General features: G+C 36.9%; 1 long non-coding RNA gene across 1 annotated transcript in view; it reads right to left on the minus strand.

Annotated features, from left to right (window-relative positions):
* Positions 1-558: 558 nt before the first annotated feature.
* Positions 559-16,631, minus strand: part of LOC129524213 (uncharacterized) — a 40,389-nt gene continuing 24,316 nt past the window's right edge. Inside the window, exons 4-5 of the long non-coding RNA XR_008667945.2 lie at positions 9,452-9,522; positions 559-1,272 (exon numbers count right to left, since the gene is read on the minus strand). This is a non-coding gene — a long non-coding RNA (uncharacterized lncRNA). The remainder of the gene's footprint in view (positions 1,273-9,451; positions 9,523-16,631) is intronic.

Raw genomic sequence — 16,631 nt, forward strand, 5'->3', positions numbered from 1 at the left:
CTCACTATTTGATAGCACAACAGGATAACTATAGTCAATAATAATTGTACATTTAAAAATAACTTAACGAGTATAATTGTATTGTTTATAACTCAAAGGATAAATGCTTGAGGGGATGGATACTCCATTCTCCATGATGTGCTTATTTCACATTGCATGCCTGTATCAGAACATCTCATGTGTCCCATAAATACATACACCTACTATGTACCCACAAACATTAAAAAAAAAATTTGGCCGGGCGCGGTGGCTCACGCCTGTAATCCCAACACTTTGGGAGGGCAAGGCGGACGGATCACGAGGTCAGGAGATTGAGACCATACTGGCTAACATGGTGAGACCCCATCTCTACTAAAAATACAGGAAAAAATTGCCGGGCGTGGTGGCTGGCACCTGTAGTCCTAGCTACTGGGGAGGCTGAGGCAGGAGAATGGCGTGAACCCGGGAGGCAGAGCTTGCAGTTAGCCGAGATCGCACCACTGCACTCCAGCCTGGGCAACAGAGCAAGACTCCATCTCAAAAAAAAAAATGTAAAAGATGTACGGTAAAATATTAAAGGTAACCACTAAAATAAAAGAAATACGGTAGATAACTTCTGAACCCATGAACAAGGTAAGGAAGAAAAAGAAAATTCAATTTAGAAAAAGCAAGAACAGCAACAATTCAGTCTGACAATATTAAGTATTCATTCGCAAGATTGTAGAGTTATGTTAAAATTTTACACTTCTGTGGAAAAACTTTCAGGCACTATCTTAGTAAAGAAAAATATGTATACTCGACAACCCAGCAGTATCACACTTGCATATGGAGAAGAAAGTATGAGGTACATGTGGAGAGAAACTAAAATGTTTTTAGCAGCATTGTTCATAACATTACAAACTAGATACAACCCTGTATTCACTTACTGGAGCTGCCATAACAAAATGCCACAGGATGAGTGGCTTAAACAACAGAAATGGACTTATCTCACTGCTTGGGAGAGTAGCAGTCCTGAGTAAAGATGGCGGAAGTCCTGGATCAAGATGGCGGCAGGGACCTTTTCCTGGGGCCTCGCTCTTTGGGTTGCAGATGGCTGCCTTCTTGGTGTGTTCCCACAGGGTCTTTCCTCTACGTGCAAATCTTGGTGTCTTCGTGAATCTCAATGTCCTCTTCTTATAAGGATACCAGTCAGATTAGATTAGGGCCCAGTCTAACGCCTTATTCTGCCTTAATCAACTTTTCGAAGTTCCCATCTCCAATACAGTCACATTCTATGGTCCGGGAGGGTTAGAGCTTCAACATATGCAATTTTGAGAAAAACAATTTAGCCTCTAACAGACCTAAATGTGTACATAATATACATAGTAAACAGGAATACATAACCAAATTTTGGAATAAGTACTCAAAGGAATGTTATGCAGAAGTAACATGAATAAATTACATGTGATAAAACGAAAAATATTGAGTAAGAAAAGCAAGTTGCAAAAGACTACCTCCATTCTAATACCATTTTTATATAGGAAAAGAAAAGCAAAAACAGCATACAATTTAGTGATATGTATATATGATATCAATATTTTTATAAGGCATAGGAATAATAAATCTAAAGTTCAAGACAGTGGTTACCTCTTGGGGAGATAGAAACCTACAGTGTTGGTAATGTCCTAAGTCATAAGTTGGGTGGCAGGCTATGGGTATTCATTTAATGCATCATTACTAATATCTACTTATATCATCATGTACATATTTATATCTGATGTGTATATCATTACATATTATTGTATGTATCAAATATAATGATATTAGGTATTAAAAACACCTCTTATGGAGAACTGGGGAGGTGTTGCTTTTACCGTTTAGAAAAAAAAGTGCAGCTCACTGCCAGCACTCATTTAATGTCACATAAACACGCTCCTTGAGGCTGAAGTAAATCTGATTTTCAATGTGAAAATAAATTATAAAAACAGTTCTTAGAGTTATTTCTCAACAGAATGAACATCAGCATCATCTGAATCGTCTATTTCGGAAAAAATCAGATTCATTAAATGAATCTTCTTTCAGCCAACAACTTTTCCAGAGCCACGTTAACATCAAATGTAGGAATTCTACGTTTGCTAGGATTTGACATCATCAGCGATTGAGAATTACTATATTTTGTAAATGGAAATACCAGTACTAAAAACAGGATGCTATAAATAGAATGATGTCTTTTGCTTCCGAAGTCAATATATTAGAGCAATGGGAAAATAACAACAGAAGTGAGATAGTTCCTGACAAATTAAAAGCGAGGTAGTTCCTATCAAAGTTATGCTGGGCAAACGCCGCCAGCAAGGATTCTCAGAGCAAACAGCAAAAACTGCTAAGTTTCAGTTAGACGGATGAATAAGTTCTGAAGATCTATTGTATAGCATGGTAACTATAATAATAATGCATTGTATACTTGAAATTGCTAAGAGATTAGATCTTAAATGTTCTTACCACGAGAAAATGATAAGCATGTGAGGTGATGGATATATTAATTAGCTTGATTTAATCATTTCACAATGCATACATATATCAAAGCATCACATTATACGCCATTTTTAATTGTCAATCATACCTTAATAAAGCTGAGGGGGTGCCAGGCATGGTGGTTCACCACTAGAATCTCAGCTACTCCGGACAATGAGGTGAGAGGATCACTTGAGGCCAGGAGTTCGAGACTAGCCTGGGCAACATAGCGAGATCCCTGTCTCCTAAAAAAAAAAAAAATTATTAGCCAGGTGTGGTGGTCCACACCTGCAGTCCTCTGTACTCAGAAAGCTGAGGCAGGAGGATCCCCTGAACACAGGAGCTCAAGGTTACAGTGAGCTACGATCACACCACTGCACTCTACCCTGGGTGACAGAGGGAGACCCCATCTCAAAAAATAAAAACTAAAAAAAAAGCTGAGAGGGTAACACCTCTTATGACAACATATTTTTATGTGGACCTCTTTGCAAATGGATGTTAACTCGTTTATACTACTGTACACTTGTCCTAACTTTATATTTTGAATAATTTAGTGGTGGGTGTGGAATTAGAGGAAGTCTTTGTAGAGAATAGAATGTGTCTCTGGTACCTGATTATCCATATACCGGACTTCTTTCCTTCTGCAGTTCAAATATAGCACACTTGTAATTTCATCTCATGATCATAGTAATAGCATAGTCAAAATCTACCTGTTTGAGACTTCTCATCCTTGTAAATTAATAATTGTGAAAGCATAAGCATATTCATGACTTTCTTTAGAGCTGGTTTCTCGACCTCAGCATTACTGACCATTCAGGGCAGTTGTGGATGACCGTCCTGTACCAGCATAGAATGTTTAGCAGCATCTCTGATCTTTCCACCACTAGATGTCAGTAGCACATCCCCACTCCCCACCCCCAGTCAAAACAATCAAAAAACATCTCCTGAGGTTGACAAATGTCCCTTGGGACAAAATCATTGTTCTAGAGAATTTCCGATTCAAATGACCCTTAGAGACTACATACTGAAATTATTTTTTCATATCTCATTCTACTTTTCTATCTTGCTAAATAAGTTCATGTTTTGTTCCTTAATGTAAAGATCTCAGTTTGCCATCAAAACACTGCTGACCACATTATCACATAGAAACACTAGTGATAAATAAATTTTATTTTTTTCTTAATGTTTCACTTCACAAAATACTGTGGATGTAGACTGAGGATAAGGTACCTGAACATCTGTGTGTTGTCCTGATAATGAAATTTAATTTTAATCTTCTATAGCTGTGAACAAATCCATACTTTTACTTAAACTTTACCAATTATGTTATGGGGACTATAAAATACTATACAGAAAGCTGTCTTTCTGTTTTTATATCAAGATCTTTATATATTTAAGTAGCATTATTTCTTAGAATGTATTTATCAACAATAAAATTATTGGCTCAAGATTATGAATAGTTGTAGAGCTCTTGAAGATACTGCCATATTGCTTTACTGAAGGATTATGCCAGTTTATACCATCACGCGAAATGGTTTGAAATCATACCATTGACTCTTCTAAACTCTACTAAGAAAATAAGATTTTCTCCATCCACCGTAAGGATATTGGCTTTCTCAATTCTTTCAAATGCTTTCAATTTCTAGAAACTATTACTGTGATGATCAAAGATAAAAGTATTGTTTTGCAGTTTTTGACCTTACATCTATTGATTGACAGTTATCTGTTGTCTAGGCCTTAAAGAACTACCAAAAAAAATTGAATTGGGTTTGTATCCATACATATTCAAGTTATAGGTAAGTGCAGAAATAAAACAATGGGTAATAAATTAAATAGACAATGAATTATGCAAATGCTACTCTTCTTACTTCATCACCTGGAGACTGATGACATCCACGGATGTGACACATCTGATATCACTCCTAAAACAGAAATGCCACATTTGGATATAATTGCACCCAAGTCAGATTGGGTCTTAACTGTGACACCTACAAATTTCCTGTATTTGAAACACTGCAAAATTCAAACTAAAAGCCAGCCTTTCATCCTGACTCAAGCCACCAACAAAAGCACTTTATTTTGTGACGTAAGATACTTGAGAATTTTGGTTCCAAAACTTTTGTTCCAAGATTGCCCTCCTGAGTTATAAACTTCATGAATTTAATAATAAGAAATTTAAGTTCAATAATTTTCCCTTAAAATGTATTTCATGCTCTTATCATAATACAATTGTAACAGGAAAATGAATAGGCATTACTACTGATTCTATAGAAATAAAAATGATAAAAGAATACCATAAACCATTGTATGCCAACAAATTGAATAACCTAGATGAAGTGGACAAATTCTTCTAAACACACAATCTGCCAAAACTGAGCCATGAAGAAACAGAAAATCTGAATAGACATATAGATACTAAGGAGATTGAACTGGTAATCATAAATATTACACACAAAAAAACCCAGGACCACATGGGTTCACTGGTGAATTCCACCAAACATTTAAGAAGAATTAACACCAATCTTTCTGAAACGCTTTCAGAAAATTTAAGAGAAGGAGACATTTCCTAACTATGAGGCCAGTGTCACCCTATTGCCAAAGCCAGACAAAGACACTACAATATTCTAAGGACTTTTTTTTTCAGAAATAGAAAAATCCAACTTGAAATTCTTATGGAATCTCATGGGATACCAAATAGCCAAAACAAGCTTGAAAAAGAACAAAGTCGGAGTTCTCACACTTTCTTTTTCAAAAATTACTACAAAATTTCAGTAATTAACCCACTGTGGTACTGGCATAGAAATATATATATAAACCAATGGAATAGAACCTAGAGCCCAGGAAAAAACTCTTAAAAATGTAGTCAGTTGATTTTTTGAGAATGCCTTATTATTCAATAAGGAAAAGAGAGTTTTTTCAACAAACAGTGCTGGGAAACCTGGATATCCACATGCAAAAGAATGAAGTTGGACGCTTGCTTTACAGCATATACAAAAAATTAACTCAATATGGGTCAAAGATCTAAATCAAAGAGTGTAAATTATAAAACTCTTGGAAGAAAATCTTTATGACTTGGATTTGGTGGTGACTTCTTGGCTATAACACCAAAATCACAGGCAACAAACAAAAATAATAATAAAATGGACTTCAAATTTTAAGACTTTTGTACTTCAAAGGACATCAACAAAAGAATAAGAAAATAACTCACTGAATGGAAGAAAATATTTGCAAATCGTGTACCTGATAAAGGATCAATATCTACAATGTATAAAGAACTTGTATAACTCAACAACAAACCAGACAACCCAATTCACAAAGCGGTAAGGGACTTAAACAGACATTTCCCCAAGAAAAATACATAGTGGCTAATAAGCAATGAAAAGATGTTTAACATCATTAGTCATTAAGTAAATGCAAATCAAAATATTGGCCAGGATATGAAGAAAATGGAATTCTTGTGCATTGCTAGTGGGAGTGTAAAATAGTACAGCTGCTATGAAAAAAAAATGTTACTTGTTCCTCAAAGAGTTAAACATAGAATTACCATATGATCCAGCAATTCTTCTCTCAGGTATATACCCCAAAGAACTGAGAACAGTCAATAAACCTGGTACTGATGGAACATATCTCCAAATAATAAGAACTATTTCAGACAAACCCACAGCCAATATCGTACTGAATAGGCAAAAGCTTGAAGCATTCCCTTTGAAAACTGGCATAAGACAAGGATGCCCTCTCTCACCACTCCTATTCAACATAGTACTGGAAATTCTGGCTAGGGCAATCAAACAAGAGAAAGAAATAGAGGGTAGTCAAATAGGAAGAGAAGAAGTCAAATTGTCTGTTTGCAGATGACATGATTGTATATTTAGAAAACCCCATCATCTCAGTCCAAAAACTTCTTAAGCTGATAAGCAACTTCAGCAAAGTGTCAGGATACAAAATCAATGTGCAAAAATCACAAGCATTCCTATGCACCAACAACAGACAAGCAGAGAGCCAAATCGTAAGTGAACTCACATTCACAATTGCTACAAAGAGAATAAAATACCTAGGAATATGGCTAACAAGGGATGTGAAGGACCTCTTCAAGGAGAACTACAAACCACTGCTCAAGGAAATAAGAGAGGACATAAACAAATGGAAAAACATTCCATCTTCATGGATAGGAAGAATCAATATCATGAAAATGGCCATACTGCCCAAAGTAATTTATAGATTCAATGCTATTCCTATCAAACTACCATTGACAGTCTTTACAGAATTAGAAAAAACTACTTTAAATTGCATATGGAACCAAAAAAGAGCCCATATAGCCAAGACAATTCTAAATAAAAAGAACAAAGCTGGAGGCATCATGCTACGTCACTTCAAACTATACTGCAAGGCTACCAGAACCAAAACAGGATGGTACTGGTACCAAAACGGATATATAGACCAGTGGAACAGAACAGAGGTCTCAGAAATAACACCACACATCTACAACCATCTGATCTTTGACAAACCTGACAAAAGCAAGCAATGGGGAAAGGATCTCCTATTCAATAAATGGTTCTGGGAAAACTGGCTAGCCATATTCAGAAAAATGAAACTGCACCCCTTCTTTACACCTTACACAAAAATTAATTCAAGATGGATTAAAGACTTAAATGTATCCATCTAAATGTATCCTGGCAAAAACAAAAAAAGCCAAAATTGACAAATGGGATTTAATTAAACTAAAGAGCTTCTGCACAGCAAAAGAAATGCACATCAGAGTGAACAGGCAACCTACAGAATGGGAGAAAATTTTTGCAATCTACCCACCTGACAAAGGTCTAATATCCAGAATCTACAAGGAACCTAAACAAATTTACAAGAAAAAAAGCAAACCCTTTTACCCCATCAAAAAGTGGTCAAAGGATATGAACAGACAACTTCTCAAAAAAAAGACACTGGCCGGGCACACTGGCTCATGCCTGTAATCCCTGCACTTTGGGAGGCTGAGTCGGGCAGATCATGAGGTGAGGAGTTCGAGATCAGCCTTGCCAGCGTGGTGAAACTCTGTCTCTACTAAAAATACAAAAAGTTAGCTGGGCATGGTTGTGCATGCCTGTAATCCCAGCTACTCAGGAGGCTGAGGCAGGAGAATCACTTGAACTCAGAAGGCAGAGGTTGCATTGAGCCGAGATCGTGCCACTGCATTCCAGCATGGGCAACAGAGCAAGACTCTGTCTCAAAAAAAAAAAAAAAAAAAAAAAAAGAAGAAGACATTTATGTGGCCAAGCACATGAAAAAAAGCTCAACATCATTGATCATTAGAGAAATGCAAATCAAAACCACAATGAGATACCATCTCATGCCACTAAGAATGGCAATTATTAAAAAGTCAAGAAACAATAGATGCTGATGAGGCTTTGGAGAAATAGGAACGCTTTTACACTGTTGGTGGGAATATAAATTTGTTCAACCACTATGGAAGGCAGTGTGGCGATTCCTCAAGGATCTAGAACCAGAAATACCATTTGACCCAGCAATCCCATTACTGGGTATATACCCAAAGGAATATGAATCATTCTACTATAAAGACACATGCACACATGTTTATTGCAGCACTATTTACAATAGCAAAGACATGGAACCAACCCAAATGCCCATCAATTATAGACTGGATAAAGAAAATGTCGTACATATACATGATGGAATACTATGCAGCCATAAAAGGGAATGAGATCATGTTCTTTGCAGGGACATGGATGAACCTGGAAACCATCATCCTCAGCAAACTAACACAGGAACAGAAAACCAGATACCACATGTTCCCACTCATAAGTGGGAGCTGAACAATGAGAACACATGGATACAGGGAGAGGAACAACACACAGCAGGGCCTGTTGGGGGGTGGGGGGCAAGGGGAGGGAGAACATTAGGACACATAGCTAATCCATGCAGGGCTTAAAACCTAGATAATGGGTTGATAGGTGCAGCAAACCACCATGGCACACACATACCTATGTAACAAATCTGCACGTTCTGCACATGTATCCCGGAACTTAAATTTTATAAAAAGAATTGAGAACAGTGACTCAAACAGATACTCAGTGTTCACTGTAGCATTATTTGCAATAGCCAAAAGGTGGAAACATCTTTTGTGCTTATCAATAGATAAATGGATAAACAACATATGGTGTATAGACATAATGGAATATTATTCAGCCATAAAAGAAATGAAATTGTGATACCTGCTACTACATGAATGAACCCTGAAAACATTATGCTAAGTGAAATAAACAGACACTAAGGGGAAAATATTGTATGATTTAACTTACAGGAGGTACATGGAATAGGGAAATACACAGAGACAAAAGTAGAACAGAGGTTATTAGGGACTAAGGAGGAGAGAATGAGGAGCTACTTATTTAATGGTACATTTTCCGTGTAGGATAATGAAAAGATTCTTGAGATGGATGATGGTGAAGGCTGTACAACATTGTGAATATACTTAATGCCACTGAAATGTACACTTAAAATGGTCAATGTGGTAAATTTTATGTTGCATATATTTACCACAATTTAAAAAATAATAAGAGATAATTTGAGATGTTAGCTGCACAGCTAGGCACAGTTGAAATCAAGTTGAAATGTTGAAATCAAGTTTTTAATCAATGAACGAAAATGTGAACATCTAAACACTCATAATTCAATTGGCTGTAGTTAAGCTCTGCTCTTACATGATTTAGACACTCTACATGCCACATTCTCTTAAAACTTTTACATGGCAATATTTAGATACCCATTCTTTAAGAGAAAAAGATGTGTTCTGAATTAGGAAACAAGAAGCTCTAACTCTCATACTTAAAAAGAGATGTTTACAAAAGTCAGAGGAAGAAAGCAAGCCAAATTTTCTTCAATAATAGCAGTCAGTCATGCATATGAGACAGACCCTAGTTAGGTCCTTAGTTTCCTCATCTGCAAAACAGGATTAGCAGTACTGATTACGTACCAACTCTCTGCTGTGTCCCCCGCCTCATCATCACTGAGAAGTAAACATCTGAGCAGAGCTCAAGCTCTAAACTGAAAATAAGAAAATGAGTAATCTCATTTTTATATGTTAATCCATATTTAATGTACATCATAAAATATTAACAGTACTTTTTAAAAATTTACGCAAGTTCTGGAGGAAAAACATTTCCCAGGGAGGCATACATAAACTTTTCTGTGTTTTATACAAAGGGAAATCTACTCTTATTAAAATATCAGACCTATTTTTATGTAACACTTTTTAAAAATAACATTAAATGACACAACTCAATAAAACAAGATACACTGGAGAAAGACCTTCTTAGACTTCTGAACTTAAAATAGAACCATGGAGGCACTGCAAATCATTGAGAAAGACCGGGATTATGCAGCCCAACGTTTGAGGACATGACTCACCATTTGTGGGGAAAAGCTTTTAGAAGATCATCTTACAATATATACCAAAATTTTATATTAGCAGAAGACAGAACTTAATATTTTTTGAGCCTTTTGGTGAAAAAGGCCATTGTAAGGTGAAAATAATTAAAAATGAAAACACAAGGGAAAAGATGAGCAAAGTTGACTGCAAAAGAAACAAAAGCCTAATTTAAAAAATTTAAAATGATTATAATTACTATTTAGTTTAACTTTTAAAGGTTAACAACAAATGGAAAATATGCATATAAAGGACATAAGACAAAGGTGACTATCTTTGCTTGAAAAGGAACCCATATTGAACTCGTAGCCCCTCCATCACTATCAAAAAGAATGGATAGGGTTTAATTCCTTATCTTAGAGAAAGGTCTGGAGATGTAGATATACATACCCCTCCACTCCCGGATTAAGGAGATGCAGTAAAAGAGAGAAAGTTCTGTTTTTTATCTGCATTTTGTATTGTTTTAATTTTAAAATAAGTGTGTATTACTTTTGGGATTTAAAAAAGACATACATTTTTAGGATAAAATGCAGCATCATAACAGAGAAAAAAATTCATTAAAAAAGGAAATAGTACTAGTAAACATGGATAAATAACTAAAATCAGTCATAATCAAAGAGAAACTAACGAAATACATGTTGTCATTTTGCTTCTATCAAATTAGAAGAATAGGAAACACAGTCGCTAATGCTGTTATGTAATGATGACGACAGGATGAATCAGTATCCCTTTGGTAAGGCAATTTAGCAATACATTCAAGAGCTCCAAAACAATTCATAGCCCCGACCCAATCATTTCATTTCTGATAAATCCATTTTAAGAAGTAATTTATTCTAAGGAATAATATATTAAAAACATATAATAATAATAATATAAATTCATTTCTGATAAATCGATTTTAGAAGTAATTTATTCTAAGGAATAATAATATAAAAAGAGCTCCATATGAAAAGGTAGAAATAATAAATGTCCAACAACATGGAAATGATTATATATGAATCATACAGGCATTCAGTGAAATATTAGACAACCAATAAAAGCATGCTTAAAAAGCTATCTGATAATGTAATATAAAAATATATTATTTCAAATAATATATAAATCACAGAAAAATTTTAAACAAAAATTAGACTTCTAATTGTCTATACAGTACAACAATAACTATATACTTTTACAAAATACCTATATAGGCTGGGCGCGGTGGCTCATGCCTGTAATCCCAGCACTTTCAGAGGCCGAGGCGGGCGGATCACCTGAGGTCCGGAGTTCGAGACCAGACTGACCAACATAGAGAAACCCCATCTCTACTAAAAATACAAAATTAGCCAGGCATGGTGGCACATGCCTGTAATCCCAGCTCCTTGGGAGGCTGAGGCAGGAGAATGGCTTGAACCCAGGAGGCGGAGGTTGCTGTGAGCCGAGATCGCGTCATTGCACTCCAGCCTGGGCAACAAGAGTGAAACTCTGTCTCAAAAAAAAAAAAAAAGCCTATATTCAAAAGGAAAGAATGTATCACAAATTAATATGCCAAATGTTACCCCAAAATGGTTGTGTTTACAGGCATGTAAGCTTTTACTACAGGGCTGACACATAGGAAGTACTAATAAGAGTAGCTATTATTTTTGGTTTGTTATTATGAATGGCAATACATATTTATTTTTTATTTAATGATCTGGTATTACTTTAATATAAAAACTAATCCTCTTGAAAGAATTAGAAACTAAATTTGAATGGGGGTGACTTCTGGGTATTGCAATTACGGGTAATTTGTACTTTCTTGCTTGTCTTTTTCTGAATTTTATACAAGAAACATATATTCCTTATATAAATGTTAAGGGGGGTTTATTTACTTATGTATTTATTATCATTATTATGAGATGGAGTTTCGCTCTTGTTGCCCAGGCTGGAGTGCGATGGTGCAATCTCGGCTCACTGCAACCTCCGCCTCCCAGGTTCAAGAGATTCTCCGGTCTTAGCCTCCTAAGGAGCTGGGATTACAGGAGCCCACCACCACACCTAGCTAATTTTTTTTATTTTTAGTAGAGACAGGGTTTCACCATGTTGTCCAGGCTCGTCTCAAACTCCTGACCTCATGTGATCTACCTGCCTTGGCCTCCCAAAGTGCTGGGATAACAGGCATGAGCCACAATGCCCAGCCAGGGGTTCTTAAATGTTTAACTTTCAACATCTGTATTTAACACATGGCTCTTACTGATCTGAACACATTACTGCTCTGAAGTTCACTCAGAGTCAATTTATTGAAATCATATTCACTACAATATGTTAATATCGATCAAGATAAGTGACCTGGAAAGCAGGACTTACACTTTTTACACTTTATACCTCTGTAAAGTTTTACTTTCTTATACTGAACATGTATAAATGTATTATCTATATAATTTTTTAAATAATTTAAAGGAAAACTTGGAGAAAAACAAACTGTTTTGTCCTCAGACTATAATCAGGGCACTTAATACTGTTGTGACAAAAGTAATACAGTAACTATCAACTAGTAATCTCAAACTAGTTATTTCAAACAGGTACGTTGCTTTTAGGAAGGAGATGACTGTATTTGGAAGGTAGTTCAGAAAAAGAGAAAAAAGCCAACCAGCCAGTTATTTCTCCATTTTGTTGTCTTGGTAACTGAGGCAGCTGTGTGAGCTGTTTTCTATTATTTTCCAATCCTGTTCCAGAAAGAAAATTTTCCAATAGGAAAGCAGATATACCGAGAATGTAATTAATCTCCCTGAAAACGGACCATTACAAATAATGTTACTGGACACAAGGATAAAAAAGAACCCAAACAAAAGTACTAGAAAAATATAAACCTAATGCTAAAGGGTGTTACACATTTGGTTCCCTTTACAGAGTAATAGGAAACGATTTTTCAATAGGCTCAAAATTTCTACAGCTGGAATCTAAAAGGCCCAGGCAAGTGTGGCTTACTCAGAAACCAGTCAGAGTGGAGAAACGCTTTGTCGGGCCAAAATCACTAATACAAAGAAATAAAACTTCCCTGGTGAAAGCTCCAAAGAGCAAAGAGCATGACTTCATGGAATAAATCGTTCTAAATGGAGTCTGTTTTCAACAGCCACATGTAAAGTAAAATTGATTCTACCATAAGTAACTCAAGAAAACAAAGATTTGGAGCAACAGGAACTATATTACAGAGCTATGTTAGTATAACATATCACAAAGCTTTTGCATGTATGTAACTTTCTAAAACAGGTTGCTTACAATCAACCACATACGTCCCACCAATATCTGCAGAGTAGAAATTTAAAGAGCTATTGATGCTCTTAGTTGTGTTGGTATTTGCCTAGATTCAAGTCAGCTCTACTTGACACAAGTGAAAATGTTAATAAATTGTATTAAATTTGAGAGCATAAAAAAAGAACAAGAATCCTGTTTTCTACACTTTTCTCTCTTACTCTACACATTACCCAGCACAGATGAATGATTTATCTTTTAGTGAATCAATAAACCAGCTGGGAAAATGTCAGAGATATCAGTTAGTGATAGAAAAAGATACACCCTCAGATTCAAGCAATTAACACAATAAGTAAGCAGCATTATTTTCTGGGTGGGCCAGCTTCCAAAAACCATTTTTCAAGTTAAAAGAAAAACTCAAGTAATCCTAAAAACCATACTATTTGATTTACTCTCTACAGAGGACAGAAAAAAAAAAATGAGTTTAATTATAGACCCTGTTTTTCATATTCAAAAATAAAGTTTTCAGTTATTTTAGTTATTACAAAAACAAACTGTGACACAAAAATTAGCCGGGCGTGGTGGCACATGCCTGTAATCCCAGCTACTCGGGAGGCTGAGGCAGGAGGATCCCTTCAACCAGGGACGTGGAGGTTGCAGTTAGCCAAGATCACACCACTGCACTCCAGCCTGGGCAACAGAGAGAGACTCTAAAAAAAAAAAAAAAAAAAAAAAATTGTGCTCACTGAACACCCCTCTTAAGGAGAAGGTGGGGGAGGATGACAAAGAGAAGAAAAGAAAATTAAGTCCAGCTAAAAGAGGAAAGAAAGTACACCCAAGACCTAGTCTCCCGGCGACAGTCACTGTGGATAATCTTAGCATAGGCATGTCCAGATTCTTCTCTTTGCTTGTACAGATTTTCCCCCAAATATATGAGTATGACTTTTTTTTTTCACTTAAAAATGTAGATGGTGTCTTCCTTTCTGCCTTTATTTTCCTCTTTTCCTTCTTTTTCTTCCTGAAAAACTGAGTCCAAGATCATTAAATCATTAAGTGGAACCAAGTGAGGGGGGCATCCTGTGGCTGAGTGTGAGGGTAGGGTATGGAGGGCAGGCTGTGGCAGCCCAGCATGGGGTACATCAGAGGCAGCAGGGGGAGGAGTAAAAGAGGAATGGAGAGTGACATTGGCAGCCTCGTGCAAAGTGTCAGAATTCAAGTGGGGCCAGGCACGGTGGCTCATGTCTATAATTCCAGCACCCTGGGAGGCAGAAGTGGGAGAATTGCTTTAGCCCAGGAGTTCGAGATAAGCTTGGGCAATATAGTGAGACCTCTGCCTCTACAAAAAATTAAAAATTAAAAAAATTATCCAGGCGTGGTGGCACACACCTGTAGCCCCAACCACTTAGGAGGGTGAAGTAGGAGGATCACTTGAGCCTGGAAGGCAGAGGTTGCAGTGAGCTGAGATCTGAGATGGTGCCACTGCACTACAGCCTGGGCAACAGCCTGCCTCAAAAAAACAAAACAAAACAAAACAAAACAAAAAACTAACTAAAAAATTAGAAAAATTAAAAAAATAATCCAACTGAGTGAGGAGGACACCAGTATGAGGGGCAGCCTGCTGCGTGGCGGCTCCCAAACAGGAATTTAAAGACTAAGCAGGATGAGAAGAGCATCTGTGAGTGGGTGGGCACTGGTGGTGATGGTGAGGCAGGAGAATAGGGTCTGGAGGCAGGGAACCTACGGCTGATTCACACTGACTTCCTATAACTAAATCAAAAGGAAAACCCTAACTTTCCATGCCCAAGTAACAAAAGGACCGGAGGCTACTCCGTTTGCAAACCACCCCTTTTCTCTGAGCAGATGAAAATTTCAAAGTATCTCTGATTGGTCCCCTCCCGCAACCAATCGGGCTGGTCACGGGCCAAACCTTCATTTGCATAGAAGTATAACTTTGTAACTTTACTTCAGCCTCTGATCGGTCACTTTCTGCAACCAATCAGACATTTGCATAGCGTGTAACTTTGTGACTTCCCTTCAGCTTCTGATTGGTCCCCCCACAACCAATCAGACTGATCAAGGGCCACTACTTCATTTACATTGGGTGTACACCACCTAACCAATGGAAAATCTCTAAAGGGTATTTAAACCCCAGAAAATTCTGTAACCAGGCTCTTAAGCCGCTTGCTTAGCCCACTTTTACCCTGCGGAGTGTAGTTTTGTTTTCAATAAATCTGTTTTAGTTGCTTCATTCTTTCCTTGCTTTGTTTGTGTGTTTTGTCTAATTCTTTGTTCAAGACGCCAAGAACCTAGACACCCTCCACCAGTAACAATGGGAGCTAATTTACATACACATGGGGGATTCAACTAATAATATATTGAGAAACAGGTGGTTTCTCACTGTTAGAGGAGGAAGGTATTAATATGGGAAAAAAGAAGACAGGTGTGAAAGTTGTGATTGTAAGTAGAAACTAGAGAGATCAGTGTGAATTCATGGATGTACACGTATATTACACATTCTACACCAAGGAACCAGGGCTGCTTGAGAAATAGCTAATACTAGGGCTAGAGCAAGGAAAGGACATTATATTTGTTTATTGACGCTACTGTAACAAATTATCACAAGCTTCATGGTTTAAAATAACAGAAACGTTTTCCCTACAGTTCTAGAGTCCAGAAGTCCAAAATCGGTGTGTCAGCAGGGCTGAGCTCCCTCTGGAGGCTCGAGGGGAGAATCGTTCCTTGTTTTTTCCAGCCTGGAGAACCCTAATGCAGTTATCAATGTTAATTTGTTGATATTTATAGTTGTATGTTGATTAGGTAGGAGAATGACCTACACCTAACCACAGTACACAAGTATTCAGGGCCATTGGGACATCATGTTGGCAACTTATTTTAAAATGGTTAAGGAAAAGAAATCTTTACTGTTTCTGCAATGTTTCTATAAGTTTAAGATTATTTCAAAATAAAGGTTTTTTTTTAATTCAACAATGCTTTTGAAAGAAAAAAAAGCATATGGTGCCCAGGCATGGTGGTTCACATCTGTAATCCCAACAATTTGGGAGGCCAAGGTGGGTGGACCTCTTGAGCCCAAAAGTTCCAGACCAGCTTGGGCAACATGAAGAAACCCCATCTCTACAAAATAATACAATAAATTAGCAGAGCGTGCTGGCACACACCTGTAGTCCCAGTTACTCGGGAGGCTGAGGGGGACACTCACCTGAGACTGGGAAGTCGAGGCTGCAGTGAGCTGTGATTGCACCTCTGCACTTCAGCCTAGGAAATGTAGGGAGACCCTTGTCTATAAATAAATACGTCATTTAAAAGCATATTGTAAACACTTTTCACATCAGCAGTTACATTTATGTAACATCATTTCAAATGTTTTTATACACTTGTATAGATCATCACTTATTTAACCAAATCTTCTATTGTTAGACATTTACATTGTTTCCAACTTTGCATTATTTCAAACAGCAGTTTATTGAACATTATTATAGTACCATAGCTGAGTATATTC

The sequence above is a fragment of the Gorilla gorilla genome, chromosome 7, assembly GCF_029281585.2.
Source record: "Gorilla gorilla gorilla isolate KB3781 chromosome 7, NHGRI_mGorGor1-v2.1_pri, whole genome shotgun sequence".
Lineage (NCBI taxonomy): Eukaryota > Metazoa > Chordata > Mammalia > Primates > Hominidae > Gorilla > Gorilla gorilla.